The 19060-nt window shown below is 41.9% G+C and overlaps 1 protein-coding gene and 1 non-coding gene across 10 annotated transcripts in view; both read left to right on the forward strand.

Annotated features, from left to right (window-relative positions):
• Rbms3 (RNA binding motif single stranded interacting protein 3) overlaps nucleotides 1–19060 on the forward strand; it is a 796347-nt gene that overhangs the window by 28226 nt on the left and 749061 nt on the right. The gene's annotated exons all lie outside the window — the stretch shown is intronic.
• LOC125393787 (U6 spliceosomal RNA) lies at nucleotides 18531–18637 on the forward strand. Its single transcript, XR_007229946.3, has one exon. It is a non-coding gene; the product is annotated as a U6 spliceosomal RNA (small nuclear RNA).

Genomic DNA, 19060 nt, shown 5'->3' on the forward strand with positions numbered 1-19060 from the left:
ATCTCAGGACAGGGACTTGAAGGCAGGAGCTGACATAGAGGCCATGGAGGGGTGCTGCTTACTGGTTTGCTCCTCATGGCTTGCCTAGCTTTCTTTTTATAGAACTCAGGACCACCAATCCAGGGCTGGCACCACCCACAATGGGCTGGGCCCTCCCCCATCAATCTGATTAAGAAAATACCCTACAGCTGGATCTCATGGAGGTGTTTTCTCAGTTGAGGTTTCCTCTCTTCAGATGACTCTAGGTTGTGTCAAGCTGACATAAAACTGGCCAGCACACACAGAAAACAGTGCTAGACTAAGAGTATTACACCGAAGGGTAGTGGAAAAACCACTAAAGTGTTTGTGCGGTGTACACGTGTGTGCAATTGCACATAAGTGTGAATATGTATGGAGGCCAGGCTAAACTCAGTTGTCACTCCGGGGGGACCATCCACCTTGATTTGGGGCAGAGTTTCTCATGGGCCTGGACCATGACAAGTTAGCTAGGCTGGCAGGCTAGTGAGGCCCACGTGTCTGCCTGTCTCCACCTCCTCAGGGCTGGGGTGACAAGCAAATCCCACCATTCTCAGAGTTTTCTACGTGTGCTGTGATTGCACTCAGATCTTTGGGATGACATGGCAGGCTCTTCATGCACTGAGCCTACTCTGCAACCCCATTGAAATATTTTAAGAAACAGTTGCTATAAATCATTAGAGAGGACAATAAAAAAACAGACATTTTCCATGCATATGCATGTCACTGGGAAACAAGAGGGACTTTTTTCTAGCCTTTGATTCATGTGGTGCTCAAAATATAAGCAACTTTTCAAAATAATAAAATCTGCATATATCTTGTATAAGCATTTGTTCGGTAGCCAGGTTCATGTTTACTAAATCTGATTGAGTTTTTTCTTCAGTCATTACTTTTCAAACCAAAATAAGACAAATCATAACTTAATAAAGTATTTCTGTTCGTATTCTTATTGACCTCAAGGTCATCTGAAGTAGCTGAAATTTATTATATATTTAATATTTTCCAAGTGCTGAGCACTCCTACGTATGTCATTTATATACTCTTTTGCCAAAATAGTTCAAGGAGATAGTTACCATTATCATCATCATTTTAAAGGTTAGTGTAATTAAATTCAGAAAAGTTCAGTATCTTGCCCGGAGTCGCACAGCTCCTGGTGGGGCCAGAGATGCAAAGATGCGCTATGTAACTTTCTCCAGCTTTGGTACCTAGCTGACTTCCTGCCTTGTCTTTTATCACAGTATCTCAACGCCTTCGTCTACACTCGAGAATAATGACATGTTTGGATCCCAGCTCTAGCTCTTTCTAATCATTTAATTTTGGTGTGCATGTGACTCCTTAGAGGAACCTTTGCATTTGTAGAATTCTTCGTTTTACATCTGGGGGCAGGGTTGAAAACTAAGTGTTACCCTGTCTTCTGAACTATATGGTAAATTAGGGGTTGTCTAGCCACTTCTGCTGCTGCCTTTTGTCAGACCACAGAGAGTAAAGGGAGGCAGGAGGTGGAAGGAAAATACAAGTAGGAGATTAGAACATTCTGAGAAGAGAATCAGAGTATTAGGTTTCTGAGTTCAAGGACACTCTAAGGATTAGCTTTGATGCTTGCTTGACATCCTCCCTTTAATCCAGCATTTAAACTCTCTCTCAAATTGCCTTTCCCCGCTTGATCAGATGGCATTAGACTCTTGACTCTGAGGTCAGCACTCACCTAACACTGGTGAGTTAAAAGAACTGGTTTGTGAAAAGAACTCTCTCCTCTGAAAGGAAGTCAGTGGTTCACTACTGGGAGACTGCAAGCTGGGTTAGGATGACCCTGCTGGAAGACACTGATGATTTTGTAATTTTCACATGGATCTGTTTTGCATGCTGAAATACTAGAATATTTGGGGCTGCAGAAACATGAGAAGAGATCCCATAGTTTCCACGCAGCCTAGGGACCACGGAGGTTTTGTGGTTTCAAGTCACAGGACTGGAATCTTGTCTGCATGGATTCTCAGAGATCTCTTTAGTTGCGTAATTTAGTGGCCTTTAGTGGGGCCACAGTTGCTCTGTCTACCTCTTGAAACCCTTGACTTTTTATAGAACTCACCAAGCTGATTAAAATAGCCCCTGGTCTCTAATTCCTGGGGTTTCAGGAGTGTTAGCCCACATGCTGTGTGTATGCTCAGCCCCTATGATTCAACAGACTTCCTTTGACCTCTGTTTCCATGCTACAGGGGAATCCTGGTTTCCCAGGAGCATCGAGTTAGTAACATGAAATCGATAGCCTTATTAACATCTCAGGATTTCATAGCCTCAACCTGACCAAATATTTTCTCAGAGCCCTTCTGCATTTGACTGTAGTAATTTCCCATGACTGATGAAACGAACCACCACGAATATGGGAGGGGGGACTCAAAATACCATGCATTCTCCAACAGTTCTGAAGGTCAGAAGTTTAGAATGAGTCTCTCTGAGCCAAAATTAAGGAGTCAGTGGGGAGGTGCTCTTTGAAGAGCCTTCAAGAGGCTGTAGGAAAAGGATGGCTTGATTTTCTAATTCTGGCGATACAGTGTCTGTCCCAGCTGGCTCATAAGCTGTCTCTGATCATTGAGACCAGCAATACAGCATCTTCAAGCCTCTATCTCTCCATCTTCACATTGAGCTCTGTCTGGTATCATCACTCCCCTATCCAAAAAAGGATGCTTTGGAAGGAGGGGTGAGAGATCACCCAAATAATCCAGGAGACTCTTCCCAAACATAGGTTTCTAACCAACTCAGCTCACAACCTTCTCTCTGTCGTAGACAGAAGTCGTTTGTCCCAGGGCCTAAGGATCAGATCATGGACAACTTGGTTTATTTAGCCTGTCATAATCCCAGTATCCAGTCCCTGAAAGGCTAACTTCTAAGACATTTGTTGAGTTCTAGTGTTTCCTGGAGGTTATAGGTAGTGAAAAGAAGATTGCTGGTTAGTTTGAAATGTTCTTGACACAATCTAGGATCACCAGGGAACACAGCCTGGATCAGGGATTGCCTGGGTCAGAGTGGCCTGAGGGGAGTTATCATGGTTGTTAATTGGCCCATCCTGAATGTGGGCAACACCATTTCGTGGGCTGGACTCTGAGCCATTTGAACATAGAAAGCCAGCCAAGAGCTTGGATGCAGCAAGCAAGGGACTCTGGGTACATTTGTTTTTCTCTGCTCTTGATTGGAGGTCATGTCATGTGACTAGTTGCTTTGGGTTGGTTTCCACCTCAGCTTCTTCTCAATGAAGCATTGTAATGGGAATTAGGAACCAAATAAACCCTTAACTTCCCTATGGAGCCTGTGGCCTGGTTTTTAATCACAGCTACAGGAACCAAGCCAGGACAAAAGAGTTCTTCAGTGCTGGATGGACACAGCTACCCCACAGTGTTTCCAAATGATGCAAACTCACAAATAGGAGTTGGACTTTCCCCCCCAAACCCAGTTTTCCTGTTGGTAAAATGAGGCAGATAGACGGTAGTTACCTACTTAAGAACTCGTTTAACATCGTCTTTAAAATGTTGCTGAGATGCTGGTTTTCTCGCACATCATTAATAGTGAACTGTTTGAAATAACCAGGTTCAGAAGACATACTGCATATTTCTCCTCTTCTAGTTCTTAGCACCTCCCACCCCCCACCGAAAGAAAAGCACATTCCTTGTACATAAATCTTCCTGTGGTCCATCTCCTTGGGGTATAAAAATGCCCCAGGAGAGCAACAACAAAGGGGATGCCTCATGTCATGATTAATTAGGCTCTGGGAACCAGTGGGCTTCCTGTCTTCTAGTGCATGTGTGGATCTCTGTTAGGGGAGAAGAATGGTGTGGTTACATCCTGGAACATGCATTTTGTTTTTGCAATGATTTAACCCTACAACGAGAACCTAAAAGTTTAGAGAGGGCACACAATTTGTTTTTCAAGACCCTTCTGGGATAGCCAACAGAAGTGGTCATTTTCTCCAAGTTTCTGTTTTCACATCCTGGCTGCCCCCAGCCCTGCTCAGCTGCTCCAGAGACGAAGATTAAACACATCGGCGTCTCCTTCCTAGAATACTATATTAAAGACTTAAATTGTTTTCTTCCAGCAAGATCTTCTCCATGTCTAAATATACAGAGCAGGTCCTAACATGGTTGCCATCATTTGAAGGAGAATAAGATGCTTCATTAGTTAAGTAGGATTTCTTTCTTGTTTCTGGTATTGGAATGTCCAACTAACAGTGGTTTAAAAAATATAATTGCAGAGGCAGAGAGATCCCTGTGAGTTCAAGGTCAGCCTGGTCTGCAGAGCAAGTGCCAGGACAGGCTCCAAAGTGAAACAGAGAAACCATGTCTTGAAAAAACTATATATATATATATATATATATATATATATATATATATATATATATATGAATGATTGTATATTAGCTGTCTTACTAAAAAAACTAGATGTAGGGGTGTGGTGTCTGTTGGCATTTTACCAGACGACTATAATAACGTTACTCACTCCAGAAGCTTCCACACTCGGTGATACTGTCCGACCAGGACGTGATATCTGAATATCCTCTTAGACATTTCTGATCCTTGGGGTTCTGTTCTTGTGGACAGAATCCGATAGATGGATCGGAAAGTCATTCCGTTGCCAGTTGCCAGCGGTTGTCCCAAGAAGTTTCTGCACATGCCCTCGGGACCCTCCTCTTTCAGATCTGGTCACTGTATTGGGAAGAAGTCCAAGCTCCCTGAGGAGAGCACCAGGGGGTTCTCTGGGCAGCAGCAGCAACTCAGCATAGCTTTTGAGGCCTGGATTGTGAATCCAGAAACCGTCAGCCTAATTCCATTCTTCAGCTGTGATCCCTAGTGTTTGTATCGAGCGATCAAAAGCACAGTGGTATGCTTTGATGTCTTTATATATCTGCTATACTTCTTTGCTTTGTTAGTGCCAGGAAATATGCATGTGCACATACGTGCACACACACATTCAGACACACACATACACACACACACACACACGGGGTGGGGGGAAGCAAGAGGGGGAACTTATAGTTCTAATATGCCCTTTTAAAATCACAGTGACTTAAATTTGATTGAAAAAAATCGAAAACCTCTACACTCCTATTCCACTTCATCTATAAAAGAGTTTGATGACACAATTTGCATATTTATATTTTAAATCGCTTAACACATTTTTTTGCTACTGCTATTGCTAATACTTTCATCTTTTGGTATTTTTGTTTTTCTATTTATTTTTTAATTCTGCATTTGTGCATGTTTTTATGTGTGTATGTATGTGCAGTGCTCACAGAGCATTGCATCTCATGCAGCTGGGGTAACAGGTGGCTGTGAGTTACATAGGCCCTGAACTCTGGTCCTCTGGAAGAGCAGTGAACAATCACCACCACTGAGCTTTCTCCATCCCCAACATTTGTGCCTTCTAACCCTCATACTAAACAAAAGGGATTCAAACACTCTCCGAACACTAAATTCTGAGTTTGACTGTGTACTTACTTTTACTAGTAAGCTTTAAAGTTAAAAAAAACTATTGACCATGGTTTCTTTTCAGCTTAGAGAACTTTATCATACAAGAGACTTCTGGTATTGATGACATCTCTCAGTTACAGCTTCTCCCTCAATTATAGCTTCTCCCTCAGTTACAGCTTCTCTCTCAGTTACACCTTCTTCCCTCAGTTGCAGCTTCTCCCTTAGTTACAGCTTATCCTGCAGTTACAGCTTCTCCCTCAGTTACATCTTTCCTGGAAAGGACTTACTGTCTCTTCATACATGAAGGTCAACTTTCCCATACAGCAGTCTCAATTCTTCCCCAACTTGCATAGATTCTGCTGAGAACCTTGCTAAAATGCTTGTCTATTGCCTGCTTCTTTACTCTGAATTTTAACATATTCTTTTTGTTCCTGAGCATTTGTCTTGGGTAGTTTTATTTGGACTTAGATAAACCTTGACCTTCTTACACCTGAATATTCTGTATCTAAATTTAAAATATTTTCTTCCTCTATATTATCAAATAATTGTTCTCTTATATCCTCCTTAAACTTCTATAGCTCAAACCTTTGCTTTTTTATGTATTTTCCCTGTAATCCCAGAGGCTTTCTTCAGTTTGTATTCAGCTTTGTTTCTTAGTGTATTGATTCCTTTAGCCAACTGTTTATAACAGCATTGCTATAGCAACATATCTATATTCTAGACAAACAAACTGATAAAAAGAAGCATTTTGTTTACCACATAAACCTGGGTGTTTCAGTCCAAAATTAGTTGGCTGCATGGCTTTGGGTATGTGATGAGGAAACTAGCCAACAATTGAATTGAGAATTAAAACAAGATCGTGGGTCAGAAAGCAGAGAGAGACTCAGGGGCTGGTGTCTCCCAGTCATCTTCAGGTCACAGTCCTTATAATGCAGGGACCTCCCGCTGGTCCCCATCTCTAGAAGTTTGACTGTGGTAATAGCATCATGGCGTAGTCCAATCACACGCATCTTAGTGGGACTCTAATCCAAATCACAACAGCCCTCTCCTTGTTCACAAAATTATTGTCTACCTCACAATACAAAATGCACGCAGTACACCACTAGGTGTCCCAAAATCTTAATTGTTCCAGCATCACTCAAAAGTCAGAAACCCAAGCTCTCCTTCGGGACTCGTGGCACTTCTTAAGTGTGGGTCCCTTAAAAGTCAAAGAGAGAGTTGCATACTTCCAATAGGCTGGGCACAGGTGAAGTATTCCCATTTTATAACGTAAGAACAGGGGACCGGGATGATGAATTGGCCCAGGGCAATATTGACACCAATAGAACAAGTACTAAAGCCCCTGTCTCCTCACCTGGCATCCAGGACACACCGTGGTAGAAAGTGGGCTACTAAGAACTTTGGCGGTCCTGTCGATAAGGCTTCACTATCTGTAGCCTTACACTGTTGTTCTCTTGGCCATATTTTGCTGATACCTATAGCTTTCTTGGGCCACCATTGCATACTATTGGCCCCTCTACATCTCCTGGATCCTAAATGCAACTTTGTTATCAAAGTTTCATTCTGTATCACCCACTGAATACTGATTACGGAAATTCTGACCACTTAGCATATTGCTTGAACTACATAGACTTTCCTTTGAAATCTCGGTGGAGGCTCCCATGACTCCATATCTAAAATACATTCTCCATACCTGCCAAGCTATCATTACTGTGGCAGTTCTAAGTTTTGCATTAGTACGAGCTGTGCCTGAACCTAGACCTCCTTGGATTATGGACATAATAGCTTTGCAGCGCTTTCCTGTGTGAACTTCAGAAAAGGGATCCTATGGTTGGGGCTCTTCTGGAATGGCTTTTTTGTGGAAACTCCTTGAAAGCACTGTGATCCTAGGGACTTTGCAGATTTCTGAGATGCTCTCAACACATCTTTCTATTTGCATTTATTTGTTTGTTGATTCATTTTGCATGTTTATGTGTGTGCCTACATGTTTATGTGTCCACAGAGGCCAGAAGAGCGTGTCAGATCCCCTGGAACTGGAGTTGCACATGGTTGTGAGCAGTCACGTGGGTGCTGGAAATAGAACCTAGGTCCTCTGGAAGAGCAGCAAATACTCTTAACCATTGAACCCTCTATCCAGCCTCCCTTAAGACATTTTGTTGCCCCATTTCAAACCATGTAGCTATATCATCCTTGAAGCATGCTGATTTTCCAAGTATTTCAGCTCTGCTCCCTTTTCTTCCCAATTGTCCCTGTAAATCTGGCTGAAAGTAGCCATCAACACCCATGCACTGCTTTCTTGAAATGTTCTTCACCATGAAAACCAGCCAACCAGCTGTAAACTCATCAGCCCATGAAACAGCAGGGCATCAAAGTGATGTCAAAGTGAAGGTGTAAGCTCCCCTGCCGTTCCCAACTGCATGGGCTGCCTGCTTGTATCTGAAACCTCCCTGGCATCATCTTGTTGTCGACTTTCCCATCATTAGCTCCTTCTGCCTCTGCCTCCCGCGAGTGTTGGGATCACAGGCATGTTCCCCCATGCCCAGACCAGAGAGCAATTTTAGGAATCATGTACTAAAGTCTGATTCCTGCTTATACCACAATATTTAAAGCTAAACTTGTATCAGCTGCGATATTTAGCCATATGGCTTGCTTGTCGATTCCTATTTGTAGAGAGCTCAAGGAGAAGCATCAAGTATTCCTATCTTAAGATCTCATCCTCCTTTTGCATAATCTTTCAGGGGCTAAGACTTGCTTTGCAAACATGTGTTTGCTTCCAGTCTATGCTTTCGTAGTTATGTGTATTCACAAAGCCTCCCTAGAGTGGCTGAGTCCCAGCCATGACCTCTCAGCTCCTTTCAACCTTGAGTAAGTCTGTGTCTCCATACAGAATGCACACATTGAGTTCATGCTGTATTCCTGGCAGTATACCAAATAAGAGCAAGTATCTTAGTTAGGGTTTCTACTGCTGTGAAGAGATACCGTGACCATGACAACTCTTACAAAGTAAAACATTTAATTGGGTCTATTTTATAGTTTCAGAAATTTAGTCCATTATTTTTATGGGAGGAAGCAAGGCAGCATGCAGGTAGACATGGTACTGGAGAGGTAGTCAGAGTTCTACACCTTGATCCATGGGAGCAGGAAGTGAACTGTATCCCACATTGGGTACAACTTGAGCATATGAGATCTCAAAGCCCACCCCCCCACACACACAGTGCCACACTTCCTACAACAAGGTCACACCTACCTCAACAAGGCTACATCTCCTAATAGTGTCACTCACTATAGGCTAAGCACTCAAATATACTAGGCTATGGGGTTCATTCCCTTTCAAACCACCACTGCTTGGATGGAATAAGCAGGAAGGGGAAATATGAGGACCATAAGAGTCCATATATCCATGTTTCACAGAAGCTGCTGGGGAAAAGTATATGGAAACAATGGATACTTTATGGGACCAAGGTCTGAAGTGCTTCTCTGTGTGAGTGAGCCTTTGGGACATTAGGAGATGAGGGAGCTGATTAATGCCCTGGCCGCATGTGGGTACTTCAGAATTGACTTGGGTGGAGACTGTGTGTCAGAAACATAGTCAGTGACTATCTCAGAGTCAAGTTCCTCTCTTCTAAAGATGGGAAAGTGTGGCTTACTTCATGAGGTCCTTCCATAAATTCAATGAGATGGCCTAAGGCTGTTCAGCCAGAGTTATTCCTTGTAAGACACCTAGTAGGTAGAAGTTGCACTGAAATATACAGGAATTATTTTTAACTCAAGTCATCACAGAAGTTCACAAGCTCCTAGCGGGTACCACTTTGGGGTATCTTCTCTCTCCTGAGAGTGTCTTCCCACAGTTGCCATGGCAACTTCCCTTGATTACCACCCAACCACAGTCTCCTACCCATGGACTTCCCTCTCAGTCACCATTCTGTTTCTTCTTCAATGTGTGACCTGGAAGCACACCATTCAGATTGAACCTTCCAAAACACTTGGTTACCTCTCCAGTCTCAGAATTCTGTGCTTCATGGAATTCTGTGCTATGATATTGCATGTTCTTCTATTCCAACTCCAACAGCCTGCATTTTGTTTGCTTATTTGGTTGGTTGGTTGGTTGATCAGTTGACTAGCTGGGCAATTACTTGGTAATTAGCTAGCTAGTTAGTTAAATAGTTGGCTGTTTGCTAGTGTTTTAAGGCAGTGTCTAATCTGTAGCCCAGGCTGTCTTTAGCCAAGGATGACTTTAACTCCTGATCCTCTTGCCCCTGTCTCTCAGATCTTGGGTTTATAGGTATGTGACACTTACTCAACTAAATTTAAAGGGAACAATAAATGCCAAAATTTAAAAATTTTGGCTGAATGGGTAACTGAGCAAGGGAAGGCACTTATCACTGAGGCACTTATCACTGAGACTTGAGATTTTAGTTTAATCCCTGAGATCTAAATGGTAGAAAAAGGGAAGTAAATCCATCAAGTTGTCTTATAACCTCCACATGCGGACTGTAACATTCATGTTCCTGGGTACACAAACACATGCATATAAAAAAAACGTTTAAATTGATTAAACAAACAGCCCATTAAATAGGACAATTTGAAATTATCAACCATACAGAAATGCACCATTTTCTATGATTTTTAGATGACTGCTTAGAATCTCGTTAAGATTTGTGATGAAAATGAGGGTAAGATTAAATTCTCTTTATAGTGAGGAACTGAACACATAAGACGAATTCAAGGATTTAAGGAAGAGGCAACAGCACTGGTGCAGAAGGCACAGGCTAGAAGGGTTCTGGCTCCTCATTGCTGCTGTGCCAGATGCTGGGACTCTCATTGATGACCGTTACCTGTTCTCTGTGGTCTGTGAGTGTGGCATCACAGACACAGTCCTATGAAAATGAGTGTTTGGAAGGAACAGTGATGCCTCATGCGTGTACTCGGATCATCCCCTTTGGAGAAGCATAATCATTTTTAAGATTAACATATTTTGCTGATCAGCTCCCTCCACCCCTTTTAGGAAAGGCACATATTATTGATCATACTTATGAAAGGACATTCGGTGTGGTCTCCTGAGACCACACTTAGCAGCAATTACAGGCTGTGAGGTTGAATGACATCATCAATATCAATTCAATTCTTTGAGGCAACTTTGTGATCCCTCAAAGGTGAAGACCAAGGCTTCTCCTCCCGCTTCAACTACAAAACCAATCCAAGTTCTGTTCGAACATTGAAACTTTGCAAACATATGCTAAAATTAAGTCGAAAGTCTAAACTTTTTACGCCTTTGGTCAGGACAGACAGCTGTTTGTCTTTCCAGGTATTTTTGATTATGAAGATATATTCTTTAAAAAAATCCATAATTATAAGAATCCATAATTATTTTTAAATGAGATGTATATTTCAACCTTAATTCAGTGGGCGGCCCTTCTTGCTTTATATTTGGGAAGTATTTTGAAGAAGACTGGTGAGAATCTACAGTCAGTACTGAGCAAACTCAGTATTTGGTAACAGAGACGGTCACTCAGGAACTCATGGGCAGGTAGCGCATACAGGATGGACAAATTGACAGTTTGTACCCACAGGAGGATGGAACAAGGATGAGATCTAACAGGCCTCTCATTCAATATGCAACTTAAGACATGAAAAACATTTATTTCGGGGGCCTGGGGAGATGGTTCAATAAATGAAGCATGTGCTTTGCAAGCCTGAGGAGCTGTGTTCAGTCTCTAAGACGTACATCACAGAAAGCCAGATATAAGCTTATAGCTAGTACTAGGGATGTAGCTTGTCCCTAGGGCTCACTGGGATGCTCGAAGCCTATTCTGCTTACCCTTCTGGAACTTTCTTTTACTCAACAACGCATATAAATAAATATTGTTTTCTTGCTATAAACACAGCATATGCTTTCTTTTTAATTTTGCGCTTCTCCTACTACTGAATAGACCAAAATTTCCTTTACAGAGCTAGATCTATCCACAATTGGATAGGTTCTTTTACTAAACAACAGCCATAACTATCTCTTCTGTGCTAGAAAACTAATATATGTCTCCCTCCAAAGTTTGGCATCAAAATAATACAGTTTTATGAAGAAATATTTAAACTTCCCATACTGAGGACGATTTTTGTCTTTGGCTGAACTTTGTTTTTGTAATGACGAGTTGGTTGCTTGTGCTCCTAGATGAAGGTCAGGTGGTATTAGAAAAAGAGTGGCAGAAATGTTCTTCACTTCCTAAGGCTGTATTTTATCAGAAAAGTCATAGAATTAAGAACATGTTGTCTTAAAACTGGCGATTTTGTGGCTGTTCATTCTTTGCCTTTAGAAAATTACAAATGTAACCACGCTAATAAAGAAATGAGGCTTTATATTTTAAAACAACTTTGTGACCCAACATCTTTTAGTTTGTGTGTTTCAAAATATAATTAAAATAACACTTTCATCAATGTTTTCTTGATTTCTATTATATATTTATAAAAATTTTAAGTCAACAGATGCCAGATTAAATAAAATATAATGGAATATTTATCTACTTGTTACTATAAACATGTTTAAATGTGTTTCATAGATTCAAGTTGCTAATATCTTGTCAAGGCAATAAGATTTGATGAAAATATTTTCAAATATTAGTGCCAGAAGATTACCACTGTAAAAATAAAACCCTAGAAAATTGCTGAATTCAGCCAAGAGGGAACTTTGTGGAAAAAGTATGTGAATGCCTAAAGTTTCCTGGTGATGAAATCATAGAATATTCAATAGAAATTCAGACCTTGATGCTTACCTGTTTGTCATCTCTCTGGTGTGACATGTTAAAAAACAATAATACGGTTGTGTCGCTGGTAGGATGGCTTCATGGGTAAGTGCATGCATGCTGTGCCAAGTGAGATTGGATCCCTAGTACCTAAGTAAAAGCTGAGGTTGGGTACTGCATCTGAGATTTGAGGCTGCATCTGAGATTCGGGACTGCATCTGAGGGCCTTAGTGGGGATGCAGGGACGGAAGGATCCCTTGGGGTTCACTGGTTAGCCATCCTAGCCAACTGGTAAGCTCCAGGTTCAGGGAGAAACTCAAAATATAAAGAGTGATAAGGGAGATACCTGGTGTCAACCGTGGGCCTCCACATGCATGCACACACATATGCATGCACATGCCTGTACATGTGAGCAGAACATACATATGCATATGCATGCACGCATGTGAAGTTCTAAAAGTGGCTTGACATTTTCAGGCTTCAGGACCAAATCAGAGAAACCAGATGTCAGTCCCTTCGACAGTGGCTCGGAACTGAAGAAAAGTTACCCCAGCAACTCTTACAGGCCAGGGAACTGCACTATTTCTGGCAGAAGAGGTTCTTAGAGGAGTTCTCAGATCTCTTGATTCAGACAGACCCCAAATAATGACCTTTCTGAAGGAATCTGCTGTAGACTAAATATGTCTACTCAAAACCACCTAAGCAAAAGGTTCTTTTAGTTAGTCCATTTTTTTGCTTCATTGACATTTAACATATAGGATAACATAGACCTTTTTATATATAATATATATAGAATGTATTATAACCTGTTCCTGCTTCTTAAATTGAGACAATGAGGCTCGGAAATTCTCCAAATTGTGTTTATAATTGAGGCCTAAGGATGGGTGAAGTAAATTCTGCAGGGTCTTCTAGATTACTTAGCAAGATAGTTCATTCAAAGTCGAATAAGGATGACTTTGGAATTTATTCATTAAAATGCATAGCATCGGGGCTGCAGAGATCAACTGGCAAAGGGATTGTATTGCAAGCATGGGGACCTGAATTCAATCCTCAGAATCCCCCCCCCCAAAAAAACAAAACAAAACAAAACAAAACAAAACAAAACAAAACAAAAAAATAGGCATGGTGGGATGGTGGACCATGCTTATAATCCCGGCAGGAAAGACAGAGGCAGGAGGATCCCAGGATTTGCTGGCTGGCCAGCATAGACTTCTTAGTGAGTTCTAGGCACTCTCCAAAAGACAGAAGCAAAAACATACCTGCATCCAGGTATGTGGACCTGAGTTGTTTAAAGAAATAGATTTCCATGGCCAGGACTTGCTGACTCACGCAGGAATGCAGCAGCCCCAGCTTGAATGTGGGCCAGGGCCTGTTTAGTGGCTTCACACCGAGCCCTGACACTGGCCTTGCTTTCATGCTAAGGTAGTATTTAGAGATTTACCTTGTAGTAACATTGCTTTGGAGTGGTGCTCAACACTGCTATCCATGGCCATTAACATTTATGGCACAATTCATTCAGGGTTTTATGAGTCCTTCACATTCCCTTTATGAACCCAAACAAAAAATGACAGTGCTGGGAACGGGAATGCCATGCACAAAAATCCTTTTGCTTCCTTTTGTCATATTAATATTCCCTAAACTTCTAAAAGCCAGGAGAGCAGGTCATTGAATCTCAAGCACTCTACCCCCTAATAAGCTTTCTTTCTTATTCCAGAGTGATACTGTCTTTTTCTGACATGCTTTGGGAGAATATAATTCAGGCATAAAGATTTGATATACTATAACACACAGTGCCACCAATGGGACTGTTTTAGTATATAACCCATCCTGATCCCATATTAATTATGAAGAAGAGGAGGAGGAGGAGAAGAAACAAACAGGCAATCAAATTTGTTTCTTACTCAAGTGAAGTCATCTGTGTTTAGAAGCTTTTCTGAATAATGACTACTGATGTCATCAGGGTGTCCACTGCAAGGACCCCTTCCTCCCACCTTCAAACAGAGAGGGGAGTAGAAGAAACCCTGGAACAGGTCTCTGTGGATTTAGCCTTGGAACAGCGCACATCACAGCCACCTCCTTGCATTTCTGGATCTTAGCATGTGGGTATGCTGACTGCAAAGGATGCTGGGAAATGCAATAAAATGTAGGAGGAGGGCCCGCTTGTTCATCCCAGCTGCCCAGAACCAAAATAATCACACAGAAATTGTATTAATTAAAACACTGCTTGGCCCATTAGCTCTAGCTTCTTATTGGCTAACTCTTATATTAATTTAACCCATTTCTATTAATTTGTATATTGCCACATGGCAGTGGCTTACCAGCAAAGATTCTAACTGGCATCTGTCTCAGAGGATCCATGGCTTCTCCCTTCGCCTCTTCTTCCCAGCATTCTGTTTAGTTTTCCACGCCTAGCTCTGTTCCCCTAAAGCTCTGCTATAGGCCCAAAGCAGTTCCCCTAGTAACCAATGAAAGCAACACATAGACAGAAGGACCTCCTACACCAGTAAAAGATGCGGGTTTCACAAGCGCAAAGTCGACCTCTGTGCTTGGTGTTCCTACATCAAGCCAGAAGGCGATACTGGTTGGGTGTAGCCAGACAGACAATGGATGGGTAAGTGTGGTGCTATTGGGACATCCTGAAAGGAAACCACGGGGAGTTTTGGACTCTGAGTGAGTGGCAGTTAGAAGGGAGACTCTGGCAAGGATCCTGAGAGGCGACATTTCAAGTGAAAAGAACCTGATCTCACACCTGGATGAAGGTCAATCATGCAATGACCAGAGAAGAACTTTCTAGATAGAAAAAACAAACAGCAGGCAACAAACAGGCTCAGCATGCTCATGGGGCTGAAAGAATGTACAACTGGCCAGAGCTGACTGACTGGGTTCCAAAGAGGAAGGGGTGAACTGAGGAAGAAACAGGTACTGAGGATAACTGGAGATACCCCCTAGTCCTCCCATCCCCTGTGCCGCAGCCACCACCGCAGCCACCATTGCCACTAGTTCTGAGTACAGGATTATTTATGCTTAGAGTTTTGGAGACAGCATCTCACTTAATCTTTTTCATGAATCTTGAAACCCACGTTGCTGCTTTTCCTTTTAGAGACAAGGAAATGGAGGTTGAGAAAATTTAAATAAGTGCTTCAAGGTCACGTAGCTGATGGAGTAGCTGCCTCAGCCTCCTGCAGGCTGAGGTGACAGGCAGAGTCCTGCGTTAAGCCAAGGCATTTAAAATAATTTCTTTTGATTTTTAAATCCCGTAGTGAACACGCTTTATGCTTCCTTTAAGAGTCCTGTCAAGAGTCCTGTCACACATTCTACTGTCCTTTTCTGCATTGTCGCTGTATATGAGAGGTTGTTAAATCTATGCAGACCCATTTTGGATAATGCCTCAGTTGCTTTCCCGTGCTGTGAGCAAGCCTCCAAGGACAACTCCTTAAGGAAGGAAGGGCTTATTTGGGCTCACTGCTCAAAGGTACTGTCCGTCCTAGCAGGGTGGGTCATGGTGGCAGGGTTTGAGGCACCGATTCTAACATCTGCAGTCAGAGTACAGAGATGAATGCTTTCTCTTTCTGAGGCAGTCCAGGAAGTGTTGCTATTGCCTTTTAGGGTGAGTCTTCCCACTTCAGGTACCCCTCCCAAGCATGGCCTGAGGCTAACCTAATCTAGATGATCACTCACAGATGTGCCTGGAGGCCTGTCTGGCAGTGCCAGGTACTGTCAGATTGACATTCAGTATTAACTATCACAGATGGAAATTCTCTTTCCAGTGTTGAGCAGACTCATTCCAGACTGAACTAAGGAATGCCTACCCCATGTCCTGTAACTTACTCCCTTTAAGACACCATCTAGCTTCCTCTGTCAGGGCTCATATTTTTTCTCGGTGCCCCCCCAATCACGGAGATGCAAAATCAACACCTGTTTGTATTCATCTCAAAGTACAGACTGTGAAAAACGCTCAGCCAACTAAGGGACTAGCCTTATCTCCTGGTCCCTTCCCTTCCATTGCACCTCTTACTTTAGGTATGCTTTGTCTGCCAGAGAGGACAGGCAGAAGTTCACTTCTGAAGCCTGGAAAGAAAATCTGCATTTAGGTGGCAGAATCGTCCATTGCTGCATTTTCCATACCAATATGGGTTTTCTAGAGAACCAGGCCCATTGCAAAACGTTGCTGTATGAGAAACACTGTCTATGCCAGATGCTTCTGTGTTAAACCTTGAAATTATTCAATGAAATGTCTAATGTATATGAAAAATCAGGACATTTGAAAATAAAGGACATTTAAAATATAAAATAATGTGCTTTTAGATAGAGGGAACATTCTTGAATGATTGTTTCTACAAAAATTTCGTCACACATCAGCCCTCTATTCTAGTTTGTACCGCTCTTCCTGTGATACAACACTAACCATACAAACTTGGGGGAAGAAAGACTGTATTTGGCTTACATGTTTCAGTTTCTCATAGAGAAAAGCCAGGGCAGGAACTTGAGGCAGGAAACTGAAGACAGGACCCGAAGCAGAGGCCAGAGGAATGTGTTTACTTGGCTTGTATCCTCTGGCTTGCTCTTACTCAGCTTGCTTTCTTATACCACCCAGGCTGCCCTCCCCATCAATCCTTAATTAAGAGAAAATTTCACAGACTTGTGCACAGGCCAGGCTGCTAGAGGCAAGTCCCTAACTGAGGGTCCTTCCTCCAAACATACTCTAGGTTGTCCAGTTTGAAGAAAACCAACCCGCACACACTCCATGAGTTTTTTTTTTTTTGAAGAAAATCAAAGGGTTTTGGATGTTGTAACTTCAATTCACAATGTATAGTCTCTTGAACGTCCACTTTCTCTGTTACATCTTATGACGGTGACTGCAATGAGCAACTAATGCGGAGTTCAAGAGCCAAAATTGGTGCCTCAATTTTGGCAATTTGATTTGTCTGTTGACTCTGGGAAAAATCCTTTGTAAATCTTGGCCTGGTTTTCTTCTCTGAAAGTTACAAGATAGATGAAATATTTAATAAATTCTTAATGCTTTATTAATGGGAACCTGCTAACATGATTGAAATCGAACTGTTATAATTGAATCTAGAGCTCATCAATTTTCTCCTAAAGGGAAGTTTCATCTTGCTTGCATGATTCTGTGTCCTACGCTCTTCTATCGTGCCTGGATTAGCCTGAATCAAGCTGTTTCTCATTTTGCTTCCTTTAAAGTTGCCCCTGTTACTCTTCCAGGATCAAGGCATGACTTTTTAAGTGAACTATGGACAAAGTCGTGGAATTTTTTCATCTCTATCCTTCAGCTAACGGCAGCAGCACTCACCTCTTCATCCCTGCCTTTGCTACCCCAGACTTCTCCCCATAGTGCTCTTTCTCTCATGAAAACACACACTTACCGGTGCCGGGGGCTATCTATGCTTCCCAACTCTGAGTCAGCTGGTGCTCAGTTCCCAATTCCAAGAATGAGGAGTGTTGTTTGAGATCCTCTTAATTTTGAATTATTCAAAGTATCTCTTTCCTTGGCAAATTCTCCCTGGCTCTGTCCTTCTGTATGGAGCATTGCCTCAAAGCCAAGGATGCTCTTTACACTGTTGCTGTTGCATGGATTTATTTTCTAGAGTGAATGTGGTTTGAATAACAAACCACTGGTAATGCACTATAAAAAAGTTCATTCTATTAATTCATTTTTCTTCGGGAAACTATCGTGTACCACTTGCTGTTCCAGGAGGCTAGGGTACAGAGATCAGCAAAGTATAAACACTCAAGGAGTTCTGAGTTAAGTAGTATTCCACATCTTTAGGCCATTAGGATTTTCAATCCTAATGTGAAGATGTCAGGACAGTGTCATGGGGTCTTGGAAAGTTAAGAGTTGACACCCATGGAGAAAGGCATCATAACAGACTCAACAGCAAGGAAGAGGCCTAGTGTTCCCCACATAGTCAGACATCTGTGCCATGAGACAATTGGTGCCGATGAATCCATGTCTTTCTTCACATTAGTTCTTCTAGGAGTTCTATGATGTTGTGGATTCCTACCACCTGCAAAGTCACGTGATAGTTCCACTGAGAGCATATTTCTGACCTTGAGTAACATAGCCACCATTAAGATGGCAAAGTGATTTCATTTCTTATACTGCGTGATTGAGAGTAGTACTCAGAAGTTATTTGACTGCACTGTAAGTTCACATCTAGCTTCATCATAAGATCTGTGATCAACTACTGATGTCTTTTATAATGAATAGGAAGAGGGAGGGATATGTGCACCATGTACATACTCTCTTTATTCTGGTCTTGAGATTAAATTAGTAAGTTATCCCAACTTTTGTTAAAAAAAAAAATGAGTGCTCACTTCGGCAGCACATATACTAAAATTGGAACGATACAGAGAAGATTAGCATGGCCCCTGCACAAGGATGACACACAAATTCGTGAAGCGTTCCATATTTTTTAAGTAAATTTTAAAAAAAGAAAGAAAAAATGAATTACTACAAGAAAATACATACCTTGAAAATTAGATTGTCGTTTTATGAGTAATTCTCCTCACTAAACTTAAAATCTGAATGACTCTCGATGGTTCTATTTGTTTATTTGTTTGTTTGTTTGTTTTTTTACCAACTAACTCACTCTCTGTAACCTATAAGATCCACCACTTGTCTCTTGGGAATCCCAAGGGTAAGTACATTTTCAGTTGCCTCAAAGAAATTAGAATTCACATCCCCCTACTCCTAGTTTATCACCCATTGCTGCAGCCCTCAGGTGTGTCTCCTTCCCCAAGAATGGTCTTAGAAGGCAGGAGCCACCACACTGGAATGCAGACCCTTGTCCAGCTAGTCCAGACTCAGTATATGGGGTATTTAATGAATAAGTAGAT

Source organism: Myodes glareolus, chromosome 4 (assembly GCF_982192425.1).
Source record: "Myodes glareolus chromosome 4, mMyoGla1.1, whole genome shotgun sequence".
NCBI classification, from domain to species: Eukaryota; Metazoa; Chordata; class Mammalia; order Rodentia; family Cricetidae; genus Myodes; species Myodes glareolus.